Raw genomic sequence first — 13725 nt, 5'->3', positions numbered from 1 at the left:
AGTTTCCTTTCTAACAATCTGTCATCAGGGGGGGTGGTTTGGGCATGCTTTGACACAGAACAATGGTGTGAATGAACAGAGGGAGACCTGTCCCTAACAGTTGGCACTCTAACAACCTGGCCTGCATGAATGACATCCCTACTGTGATCAGAGCTCACATTAGTACCAGTGATGCTAGGTGGCCTGCTAAGGGGCAGGTTGTAAAGAATACCATCTAACATTCTTACTGGGGCTACCCCAGAATCAGAGTGTGAATTTCTCACCTGATGTGCTACCTAAGGCCTTATAATTTTCAATGAGCATATTAATCAACAATTCTCTAGAGGGATTCTTCCCTACCCCTAAACCTCTATCAATGCAGAGACTCCTTGCACCTTTCCAGCTAAGGTGGTCATAAGCAGTGCTGGCCAGATCAAGAGTTTGACCTGCACCAGACATGATAGAAAAAGGTTTAAGGGACAGAAAAAGAAAGAAAAAGTTTCAGAACTTTTTAAGGAAACAGAAAAAACGTTTTCAACTTTTAAGAAACTTTTTGAAAGTTTAGAGGTACTTTTCAGCACTTAGCAATAGAGTAAGAAAAGTTCAAAATGACAAAGTGGTAAGTAGTTGCAAGTACTTGTCCCACCGCTGCACAACCAATGTAGGAGGCTGGCCTGGTTTGTAGTGAGTACCAAGGGGTACTTACACTCTACACCAGGTCCAGGTATCCCTTATTAGTGTAGAAGAGGTGGCTAGCAGCTTAGGCTGATAGAAAAGTGTAGCTTAGCAGAGCAGCTTAGGCTGAACTAGGAGACATGCAAAGCTCCCACTATACCACTGGTGTCATATGCACAATATCATAAGAAAACACAATACACAGATATACTAAAAATAAAGGTACTTTATTTTTATGAAAATATGCCAAAAGTATCTCAGTGAGTGTAGGAAAGAACCATCTTGCCTGGCATGTTACCCCCATTTTTCACTGTATATATGTTGTTTTAGTTGTATGTGTCACTGGGACCCTGTTCTCCAGGGCCCCAGTGCTCATAAGTGTGCCTGAATGTGTTACCTGTGTAGTGACTAACTGTCTCACTGAGGCTCTGCTAATCAGAACCTCAGTGGTTATGCTCTCTCATTTCTTTCAAATTGTCACTAACAGGCTAGTGACCAATTTTACCAATTTACATTGGCTTTCTGGAACACCCTTATAATTCCCTAGTAGATGGTACTGAGGTACCCAGGGTATTGGGGTTCCAGGAGATCCCTATGGGCTGCAGCATTTCTTTTGCCACCCATAGGGAGCTATGACAATTCTTACACAGGCCTGCCACTGCAGCTTGAGTGAAATAACGTCCACGTTATTTCACAGCCATTTTACACTGCACTTAAGTAACTTATAAGTCACCTATATGTCTAACCTTTACCTGGTAAAGGTTAGGTGCAAAGTTACTTAGTGTGAGGGCACCCTGGCACTAGCCAAGGTGCCCCCACATTGTTCAGGGCCAATTCCCTGAACTTTGTGAGTGCGGGGACACCATTACACGCGTGCACTACATATAGGTCACTACCTATATGTAGCTTCACAATGGTAACTCCGAATATGGCCATGTAACATGTCTAAGATCATGGAATGGCCCCCTCTATGCCATCCTGGCATTATTGGGACAATTCCATGATCCCAGTGGTCTGTAGCACAGACCCTGGTACTGCCAAACTGCCTTTTCTGGGGTTTCACTGCAGCTGCTGCTGCTGCCAACCCCTCAGACAGGGTTCTGCCCCCCTGGGGTCAAGCCACGCTTGTCCCAGGATGGCAGAACAAAGGACTTCCTCTGAGAGAGGGTGTTACACCCTCTCCCTTTGGAAAATGGTGTGAAGGCAGGGGAGGAGTAGCCTCCCCCAGCCTCTGGAAATGCTTTCTAGGGCACAGATGTGCCCAATTCTGCATAAGCCAGTCTACACCGGTTCAGGGACCCCTTAGCCCCTGCTCTGGCACGAAACTGGACAAAGGAAAGGGGAGTGACCACTCCCCTGACCTGCACCTCCCCTGGGAGGTGTCCAGAGCTCCTCCAGTGTGCTCCAGACCTCTGCCATCTTGGAAACAGAGGTGCTGCTGGCACACTGGACTGCTCTGAGTGTCCAGTGCCACCAGGTGACGTCAGAGACTCCTTCTGATAGGCTCCTTCAGGTGTTAGTAGCCTATCCTCTCTCCTAGGTAGCCAAACCCTCTTTTCTGGCTATTTAGGGTCTCTGTCTCTGGGGAAACTTTAGATAACGAATGCAAGAGCTCATCCGAGTTCCTCTGCATCTCTCTCTTCATCTTCTGATAAGGAATCGACTGCTGACCGCGCTGGAAGCCTGCAAACCTGCAACATAGTAGCAAAGACGACTACTGCAACTCTGTAACGCTGATCCTGCCGCCTTCTCGACTGTTTTCCTGCTTGTGCATGCTGTAGGGGTAGTCTGCCTCCTCTCTGCACCAGAAGCTCCGAAGAAATCTCCCGTGGGTCGACGGAATCTTCCCCCTGCAACCGCAGGCACCAAAAATCTGCATTACCGGTCCCTTGGGTCTCCTCTCAGCACGACGAGCGAGGTCCCTTGAATCCAGCAACTCTGTCCAAGTGACTCCCACAGTCCAGTGACTCTTCATTCCAAGTTTGGTGGAGGTAAGTCCTAGCCTCCCCACTCCAGACTGCATTGTTGGTAACCGTGACTTTTGCAATTTCTCCGGCACCTGTGCACTTCCGGTGGAAATCCTTTGTGCACAGCCAAGCCTGGGTCCACAGCACTCTAACCTGCATTGCACGACTTTCTAAGTTTGTCTCCGGCGACGTGGGACTCCTTTGTGCAACTTCGGCAAGCACTGTTTCACGCATCCTTTTAGTGCCTGTTTCTGGCACTTCTCCGGGAGCTACCTGCTGCTGAGAGGGCTCCTTGTCTTGCTCGACGTCCCCTCTTCCTCCTGGTCCAATTTGCGACCACCTGGTCCCTCCTGGGCCACAACAGTGTCCAAAAATGCTAACCGCACGATTTGCAGCTAGCAAGGCTTGTTGGCATTCTTTTGGCGGGAAAGCACTTCTGCACGACTTTTCAAGGCGAGCGGGATCTGTCCACCAAAGGGAAAGTCTCTAGCCCTTTTCGTTCTTGCAGAAACCTTTGCTTCTTCTGTCCAGTAGAAGCTCCTTTGCACCCACAGCTGGCATTTCCTGGGCATTTGCCCATCTCCGACTTGCTTGTGACTTTTGGACTTGGTCCCCTTGTTCCACAGGTACCCTAGATTGGAAATCCACAGTTGTTGCATTGTTGGTTTGTGTCTTTCCTGCATTATTCCTCTATCACTACTTCTTTGTCCTTGGGGGAACTTTAGTGCTCTTTGCACTCACTTTTCAGGGTCTTGGGGTGGGCTATTTTTCTAACCCTCACTATTTTCTAATAGTCCCAGCGACCCTCTACAAGGTCACATAGGTTTGGGGTCCATTCGTGGTTCGCATTCCACTTTTGGAGTATATGGTTTGTGTTGCCCCTATCCCTATGTGTCTCCATTGCATCCTATTGTAACTATACATTGTTTGTACTGTTTTCTAAGACTATACTGCATATTTTTAGTACTGTGTATATATAACTTGTGTATATTTGCTATCCTCACTCTGAGGCTACACTCTGAGATACTTTGGCATATTGTCATAAAAATAAAGTACCTTTATTTTTAGTATAACTGTGTATTGTGTTTTCTTATGATATTGTGCAAGTGACACTTGTGGTACTGTAGTAGCTTCACACGTCTCCTAGTTCAGCCTAAGCTGCTCTGCTAAGCTACCATTATCTATCAGCCTAAGCTGCTAGACACCCTTTACACTAATAAGGGATACCTGGGCCTTGTGCAAGGTGTAAGTACCCCTTGGTACTCACTACAAGCCAGTCCAGCCTCCTACATTGGTTGTGCAGCGGTGGGATAAGTGCTTTGAGACTACTTACCACTCTTGTCATTGTACTTTTCATAAGAGAAAAATATACAAAACAAGTTCAGTGTATGTACACATAGCTAAAAAGTTTTGCATTTCCTCTTTTCACTGTTTTCAAAGTGCTGAAAAGTACTTCTAAACTTTCAAAAAGTTCTTAAAAGTTTAAAAAGTTTTTTTCTGTCTTTCCAAAAAGTTCTGAAAACTTTTTTCTCTTTTTCTATCACTTTAACTCTCTCTAAAAATGTCTGGCACAGGCCAAAATGTTGATCTGTCCAAACTTGCATATGATAACCTTAGCTGGAAAAGAGCAAGGAGTATCTGTGTAGAGAGAGGTTTGAGTGTAGGGAAGAATCCTTCCTAGGAACTGTTAATTAACATGCTTAGAGAACAAGATAAGGCAATAAGTGCCTCATCTGTTGAAAAAGTACCTAATAGTTCCCAATCTGATTCAGGGACTCCCCCAGGAAAAGATTCAGGAAAGAAACTTCCTAGCCTGCCCATTACTAGACAGTCTAGCATAGTTGGTTCTGAGGTGGAGTCACATAATCCAGATGATGTGCTCTCAAATTACACTGTCAGCCAAGCTGTTAGAGTGGCTTCTGTAAGGGACAGGTCTCCTTCTGTTCATTCCCATCATACCTCTGTATCTAGGAATGTCCCTCCCACCAACCCTGATGACAGAATGTTAGAGAGGGAACTCAATAAGTTGAGGGTGGAACAAACCAGACTGAAGCTTAAAAAGCAACAGCTGGATTTGGATAGACAGTCTTTTGAATTAGAGAAGGAAAGACAGAAGTTGGGTTTTGAAACCCATGGTGGCAGCAGCAGTATTCCCCATATTCATCCTGTAAAAGAGCATGATTCCAGGAATCTGCACAAGATAGTTCCCCCTTATAAGGAGGGGGATGACATTAACAAGTGGTTTGCTGCACTTGAGAGGGCCTGTGTTGTACAGGATGTCCCTCAAAGGCAGTGGGCTGCTATCCTATGGCTATCATTTAGTGGAAAAGGTAGGGATAGGCTCCTTACTGTGAAAGAAAGTGATGCCAATAATTTCCAAGTTCTTAAGAATGCACTCCTGGACGGTTATGGCTTAACCACTGAACAATACAGGATAAAGTTCAGAGAGACCAAAAAGGAGTCTTCACAAGACTGGGTTGATTTCATTGACCATTCAGTATAGGCCTTGGAGGGGTGGTTACATGGCAGTAAAGTTACTGATTATGACAGCCTGTATAACTTGATCCTGAGAGAGCATATTCTTAATAATTGTGTGTCTGATTTGTTGCACCAGTACTTGGTGGACTCTGATCTGAACTCTCCCCAAGAATTGGGAAAGAAGGCAGACAAATGGGTCAGAACAAGGGTGAACAGAAAAGTTCATACAGGGGGTGACAAAGATGGCAACAAAAAGAAGGATGGTAAGTCTACAGACAAAGGTGGGGACAAATCTAAAAATGAGTCTTCATCAGGCCCACAAAAACACTCTGGTGGGGGGTGGTGGGTCCAAATCCTCCTTTAATCAGAACAAGGAAAAGAAACCATGGTGCTATTTATGTAAGATAAAAGGCCATTGGACAACAGATGCCAGTTGTCCAAAGAAAGGCACCAATGCTCCTACCACTACAACCCCTACTGCTACACCTAGTGTCCCTACTAATAGCAGTGGTGGTGGGAGAAAACCTACTAATAGCCAATCCAAGGGAGTAGCTGGGCTCACTATTGGTAACTTAGTTGGGGTTGGTCTTGTTAGGGAGACCACAGAGGCTGTGTTAGTCTCTGAGGGGGCTATTGATTTAGCCACCTTAGCTGCTTGTCCCCTTAATATGGATAAGTACAAGCAGCTACCCCTAATAAATGGTGTTGAGGTTCAGGCCTACAGGGACACTGGTGCCAGTGTGACTATGGTCATAGAGAAACTGGTCCACCCTGAACAACACCTACTTGGTCACCAGTACCAAGTAACCGATGCTCACAACAACACACTTAGACACCCCATGGCTGTTGTTAATCTCAACTGGGGGGGGGTTACTGGTCCAAAGAAAGTTGTGATAGCCACAGATTTACCTGTAGACTGTCTACTAGGAAATGATTTGGAGACATCAGCTTGGTCAGATGTGGAGTTGGAGGCCCATGCAGCAATGCTGGGCATCCCAGGGCATATTTTTGCTTTAACCAGGGCTCAGGCCAAAAAGCAAAAAGGACAGGGAAGCTTGGATCCTGGAACAATGGACCAAGTGCTCCCTAAAGCTAGGGCTAGTAGAAGCAAACCACTTCCTACTATCCCTCCCTCTACAGTGGATTCAACTTCAGAGGAAGAAGAATTCCCTCCCTTTGCAGAACCTACACCAGAGGAGCTTGAAGCAGATACTGCTGAGCTTTTGGGTGAAGGGGGGCCTGCCAGAGAGGAGCTGAGTGTGGCACAGCAAACCTGTCCCACATTAGAGGGTCTGAGACAGCAAGCTGTCAAACAGGGTAATGGGGATGTCAGTGACTCTCACAGAGTTTACTGGGAGGACAAGCTCTTGTACACTGAGCATAGGGATCCTAAACCTGGAGCTGCCAGGAGATTAGTGATTCCTCAGGAGTACAGAAAGTTCCTCCTAACCCTGGCACATGACATTCCCCTAGCTGGGCATCTAGGACAAATGAAAACTTGGGACAGGCTTGTTCCCCTGTTTCATTGGCCTAGAATGTCTGAGGACACAAAGGAATTTTGTAAGTCCTGTGAAACCTGTCAAGCCAGTGGCAAGACAGGTGGCACCCCAAAGGCACCCCTTATTCCACTGCCTGTGGTTGGGGTTCCCTTTGAAAGGGTAGGGGTTGACATAGTTGGCCCCCTTGACCCTCCTACTGCTTCAGGCAATAGATTCATCTTGGTGGTAGTGGACCATGCCACAAGATACCCTGAAGCTATTCCTTTAAGGACCACTACAGTTCCTGCAGTGGCAAAGGACCTCCTGGGAATATTTCCAGGGTGGGCTTCCCAAAGGAAGTAGTATCAGACAGGGGAAGCAATTTCATGTCTGCATACTTAAAGGCCATGTGGAAGGAGTGTGGTGTAACTTATAAATTCAATTCACCCTATCATCCACAAACAAATGGACTGGTTGAGAGATTTAACAAAACTCTCAAAGGCATGATTATGGGACTCCCTGAAAAACTCCGCAGGAGATGGGATATCCTTCTACCATGCCTCCTTTTTGCCTACAAGGAGGTACCCCAGAAAGGAGTGGGCTTTAGCCCCTTTGAACTTCTTTTTGGACACCCTGTTAGGGGTCCACTAACACTTGTAAAGGAGGGTTGGGAACAACCTTTAAAAGCTCCTAAGCAGGATATTGTGGATTATGTACTTGGCCTCAGATCAAGGATGGCTGAGTATATGAAAAAGGCCAGTAAGAACCTTCAAGCCAGCCAAGAGCTCCAGAAGCAATGGCATGATCAGAAGGCTGTTTTGGTGCAGTACCAACCAGGACAGAAAGTGTGGGTCTTGGAGCCTGTGGCCCCAAGAGCACTCCAAGATAAATGGAGTGGACCCCACACAATTGTTGAAAAAAAGGGAGAAGTCACCTATTTAGTTGACTTAGGCATTGCAAGGAGTCCCCTTAGGGTACTCCATGTAAACCGCCTGAAACCCTACTATGACAGGGCTGATCTCACCCTGCTCATGGCAACTGATGAGGGACAGGAAGAAGACAGTGATCCTCTATCTGATCTCTTCTCTTCCACAGAACAAGATGCTCTTGTGGAAGGTGTAGTTTTGGCTGATTGTCTTACTGCTGAGCAGAAAGAGGATTGCATAAATCTCCTAGATCAATTCTCTGAACTTTTCTCTACTGTGCCAGGTACCACTTCTTGGTGTGAGCACACTATAGATACTGGAGACAGCTTGCCTGTCAAAAGTAAGATCTATAGGCAGCCTGACCATGTCAGGGACTGCATAAAGCAAGAAGTCCAGAAAATGTTAGAACTAGGAGTGGTTGAACACTCTGAAAGTCCATGTGCTTCTCCTGTGGTACTTGTACCAAAACCCCATTCCAAAGATGGAAAGAAGGAAATGAGGTTTTGTGTAGACTATAGAGGTCTCAACCTTGTAACCAAAACTGATGCTCACCCTATACCCAGGGCAGATGAGCTCACAGATACACTGGCATCTGCCAAGTATCTAAGCACTTTTGATTTGACTGCAGGGTATTGGCAGATCAAATTGTCAGAAGATGCTAAACCTAAGACTGCATTTTCAACCATTGGAGGACATTACCAATTCACAGTAATGCCTTTTGGTTTGAAGAATGCACCTGCCACTTTTCAGAGGCTGGTGAACACAGTCCTGCAAGGGCTGGAAGCTTTCAGTGCAGCATATCTGGACGATATAGCAGTCTTTAGCTCCAGCTGGGATGATCACCTGGTCCACCTATGGAAAGTTTTGGAGGCCCTGCAAAAGGCAGGCCTCACTATCAAGGCTTCAAAGTGCCAGATAGGGCAGGGTAAGGTGGTTTATCTGGGACACCTTGTTGGTGGGGAACAGATTGCACCACTACAGGGGAAAATCCAAACAATTATTGATTGGGTTCCCCCTACCACACAAACTCAGGTGAGAGCCTTCCTAGGCCTCACTGTGTATTACAGGAGGTTCATTAAGAACTATGGCTCCATTGCAGCCCCTCTTAATGACCTCACTTCAAAAAAGATGCCTAAAAAGGTATTATGGACAGCAAACTGTCAGAAAGCTTTTGAGGAGCTGAAGCAGGCCATGTGCTCTGCACCTGTCCTGAAAAGCCCTTGTTACTCTAAAAAATTCTATGTCCAAACTGATGCATCTGAATTAGGAGTAGGGGCAGTCCTATCACAACTTAATTCTGAGGGCCAGGATCAACCTGTTGCTTTTATTAGTAGGAGGTTGACCCCTAGAGAAAAGCGTTGGTCTGCCATAGAGAGGGAGGCCTTTGCTGTGGTCTGGGCTCTGAAGAAGTTGAGGCCATACCTGTTTGGCACTCACTTCATTGTTCAGACAGACCACAAACCTCTACTTTGGCTAAAAACAAATGAAAGGTGAAAATCCTAAATTGTTGAGGTGGTCCATATCCCTACAGGGAATGGACTATACAGTGGAACATAGACCTGGGAGAAGCCACTCCAATGCAGATGGACTCTCCAGATATTTCCACTTAGACAATGAAGACTCATCAGGTCATGGCTAGTCTTATTGTCCTTCGTTTGGGGGGGGGTTGTGTAGGAAAGTACCATCTTGCCTGGCATGTTACCCCCATTTTTCACTGTATATATGTTGTTTTAGTTCTATGTGTCACTGGGACCCTGTTCTCCAGGGCCCCAGTGCTCATAAGTGTGCCTGAATGTTACCTGTGTAGTGACTAACTGTCTCACTGAGGCTCTGCTAATCAGAACCTCAGTGGTTATGCTCTCTCATTTCTTTCAAATTGTCACTAACAGGCTAGCGACCAATTTTACTAATTTACATTGGCTTTCTGGAACACCCTTATAATTCCCTAGTATATGGTACTGAGGTACCCAGGGTATTGGGGTTCCAGGAGATCCCTATGGGCTGCAGCATTTCTTTTGCCACCCATAGGGAGCTCTGACAATTCTTACACAGGCCTGCCACTGCAGCCTGAGTGAAATAACGTCCACGTTATTTCACAGCCATTTTACACTGCACTTAAGTAACTTATAAGTCACCTATATGTCTAACCTTTACCTGGTAAAGGTTAGGTGCAAAGTTACTTAGTGTGAGGGCACCCTGGCACTAGCCAAGGTGCCCCCACATTGTTCAGGGCCAATTCCCTGAACTTTGTGAGTGCGGGGACACCATTACACGCGTGCACTACATATAGGTCACTACCTATATGTAGCTTCACAATGGTAACTCCGAATATGGCCATGTAACATGTCTAAGATCATGGAATGGCCCCCTCTATGCCATCCTGGCATTATTGGGACAATTACATGATCCCAGTGGTCGGTAGCACAGACCCTGGTACTGCCAAACTGCCTTTTCTGGGGTTTCACTGCAGCTGCTGCCAACCCCTCAGACAGGGTTCTGCCCCCCTGGGGTCAAGCCAGGCTTGTCCCAGGATGGCAGAACAAAGGACTTCCTCTGAGAGAGGGTGTTACACCCTCTCCCTTTGGAAAATGGTGTGAAGGCAGGGGAGGACTAGCCTCCCCCTGCCTCTGGAAATGCTTTCTTGGGCACAGATGTGCCCAATTCTGCATAAGCCAGTCTACACCGGTTCAGGGACCCCTTAGCCCCTGCTCTGGCGCGAAACTGGACAAAGGAAAGGGGAGTGACCACTCCCCTGACCTGCACCTCCCCTGGGAGGTGTCCAGAGCTCCTCCAGTGTGCTCCAGACCTCTGCCATCTTGGAACCACTAGTGTCACTTGCACAATATCATAAGAAAACACAATACACAGATATACTAAAAATAAAGGTACTTTATTTTTATGACAATATGCCAAAGTATCTCAGTGAGTACCCTCAGTATGAGGATAGCAAATATACACAAGATATATGTACACAATACCAAATATATGCAGTATAGCAATAGAAAACAGTGCAAACAATGTATAGTCACAATAGGATGCAATAGGGGCACAAAGGGATAGGGGCAACACAAACCCTATACTCTAGAAGTGGAATGCGAACCACGAATGGACCCCAAACCTATGTGACCTTGTAGAGGGTCTCTGGGACTGTAAGAAAACAGTGAGGGTTAGAAAAATGGCCCACCCCAAGACCCTGAAAAGTGGGTGCAAAGTGCACCTAAGTTCCCCAAAGAGCACAGAAGTAGTGATAGGGGAATTCTGCAAGGAAGACTAACACCAGCAATGCAACAACAATGTATTTCCTGACGAGAGTACCTGTGGAACAAGGGGACCAAGTCCAAGAGTCACGATCAAGTCGGGAGTGGGCAGATGCCCAGGAAATGCCAGCTGTGGGTGCAAAGAAGCTGCCAACGGATGATGGAAGCTGTGGATTCTGCAAGAACGACAAAGGCTAGAAACTTCCCCTTTGGAGGATGGATGTCTCACGTCGTGAAGAGTCATGCAGAGGTGTTTCCGTGCAGAAAGACCGCAAACAAGCTTTGCTAGCTGCAAGGGTCATGGTTAGGGTTTTTGGATGCTGCTGTGGCTCAGGAGGGACCAGGATGTCGCCAATTGCGTGAGGAGACAGAGGGGGCATCCATCAAGACAAAAAGCCCACTCAGATGCAAGCAGCACCTGCAGAAGTGCTGGAACAGGCACTACGAAGTAGAGTGAACCAGAGCTCACCCGAAGTCACAAAGGAGGGTCCCACGACGCCGGAGGACAACTCAGGAGGTCGTGCACTGCAGGTTAGAGTGCCGGGGACCCAGGCTTGGCTGTGCACAAAGGAAATCCTGGAAGAGTGCACAGGAGCCGGAGAAGCTGCAAAACACGTGGTTCCCAGCAATGCAGTCTAGCGTGGGGAGGCAAGGACTTACCTCCACCAAACTTGGACTGAAGAGTCACTGGACTGTGGGAGTCACTTGGTCAGAGTTGCTGAGTTCAAGGGAGCTCTCTCGTCGTGCTGAGAGGAGACCCAGAGGACCGGTGATGCAGTTCTTTGGTGCCTGCGGTTGCAGGGGGAAGATTCCGTCGACCCACTGGAGATTTCTTCGGAGCTTCTAGTGCAGAGAGGAGGCAGACTACCCCCACAGCATGCACCACCAGGAAAACAGTCGAGAAGGTGGTAGGATCAGCGTTACAAGGTTGCAGTAGTCGTCTTTGCTACTTTGTTGCAGTTTTGCAGGCTTCCAGCACGGTCAGCAGTCCATTCCTTGGCAGAAGGTGAAGAGAGAGATGCAGAGGAACTCTGATGAGCTCTTGCATTTGTTATCTCAGGAATTCCCCAAAGCAGAGACCCTAAATAGCCAGAAAAGGAGGTTTGGCTACTTAGGAGAGAGGATAGGCTAGCAACACCTGGAGGAGCCTATCAGAAGGAGTCTCTGACGTCACCTGCTGGCACTGGCCACTCAAAGCAGTCCAGTGTGCCAGCAGCACCTCTGTTTCCAAGATGGAAGAGGTCTGGAGCGCACTGGAGGAGCTCTGGACACCTCCCAGGGGAGGTGCAGGTCAGTGGAGTGGTCACTTCCCTTTCCTTTGTCCAGTTTCGCGCCAGAGGAGGGCTGGGGGATACCTGAACCGGTGCTGACTGGCTTATGCAGAGATGGGCACCATCTGTGCCCATGAAAGCATTTCCAGAGGCTGGGGGAGGCTACTCCTCCCCAGCCCTGACACCTTTTTCCAAAGGGAGAGGGTGTGACACCCTCTCTCTGAGGAAGTCCTTTGTTCTGCCTTCCAGGGCCAATCCTGGCTGGACCCCAGGAGGGCAGAAACCTGTCTGAGGGGTTGGCAGCAGCAGCAGCTGTTGTAGTTTGGACTCTTGCTCTGAGCAAGACTGCTAGTCTCAGGATGACAGTACTTTCGTTTGTAGGTGACTAAGTTTCTCCCTACAACTAGTTGTAACTGTTGTCCAAACCTTACCGGCTTACTAGCAGTACCTCACCAGAAACGCAATAGTAAAAGGTGATTTGTAGCAGTCGCTTACGCATGGACTCAAAGCAAGATCTCTCAGGGTTGTCGTGGTTAAACGGAAATTACCCTTTTCTCACAGATTTATTATGTCTCATACAAACAAAGGCAATAACACAGATGCAGTGAAGTTATAATAGTTTTTATTCAACATAACTGCAATTTGTGATAAGTTACATGAACTGCAATGATTAGGATAATGAATATACCAAGCAACAGTATTGTGAAGAGGAGAGTCATTGTTATAAAGACCCCCACCATTATGCAATTTATGAAAGAAATATATGTATATGTATAAAATGGAATAAGCCCTAATACCATAAGGAGAGTAGGTCTCTCCTACCTAAAAGGAGAGCAGGGTTTGTTAAACCTAATCTGCCAAAGCCGTGTCCATGAGAGGAGCCCCCAACCCTCGATACCTTGGAATGAGGTCTCTATCTGAGACTCCGCAGGGACACGAAGACTGGGTCAGCGTCAAGATGACTGCAGCATTGGTATCAGCGATGGTGGCGATGCCCTCTGGTCGGAATCCCTCTGATTATCTGTCTAAAAGTGTGTTGTATTTATACAGATCTACAAGGCCCCCTGATATAAGTGTTATTCATAACAATAGATAACAGGCATGCTTGGGACGGCAATTAATATCAACAATCCCTCGAAAGTATAGAGAGGGAAAATCCCTAAGTGTGAATGCCTACTGTATGTTTGTCTTTCGTGCTTGATCTTGACGCCTTGGCGCAGTGACACTGATAATAGAACCCATAACAAGTGGCCTAACTATAAACAAGGCCGCCATCTTAACGGAAATAAATAATTAAATGGACTAAGATAGAGCAAGCTAAGTAGGTTAAAAGTCACTGGGTGACGGGGGCAAAAGTTTACAAGCCTACCGCTAAGCTAACTCCTGTTATCCCGTAAAAACAAACTAGGATTCACTACACCCTCCCCATTGCCGTAACAGGTATGATGAAGGTAAAGAAACCCAACCGCTAAAAAAGCTGCTACTGAACTAAAAGCCAAAAAATAAAAACGAAAACTCAAGCTAAAAAATGTTGTGTGGTAAAATTCATTAAAAAAACATACAGAGATGTTAATATCAAACATGACAAGTATAGCAAACTTTTAGTATAATTGCTAGATTTTAGAACCGGGAACTGGCAAGCAAATACATCAATTTATGTGCTATATGCAGGATCTTGAAGAATGTCATCGAAG

Source organism: Pleurodeles waltl, chromosome 2_1, assembly GCF_031143425.1.
Source record: "Pleurodeles waltl isolate 20211129_DDA chromosome 2_1, aPleWal1.hap1.20221129, whole genome shotgun sequence".
Classification (NCBI taxonomy): domain Eukaryota; kingdom Metazoa; phylum Chordata; class Amphibia; order Caudata; family Salamandridae; genus Pleurodeles; species Pleurodeles waltl.
The sequence above is the reverse complement of the archived record's forward strand: the minus strand, read 5'-3'. Positions refer to the sequence as shown.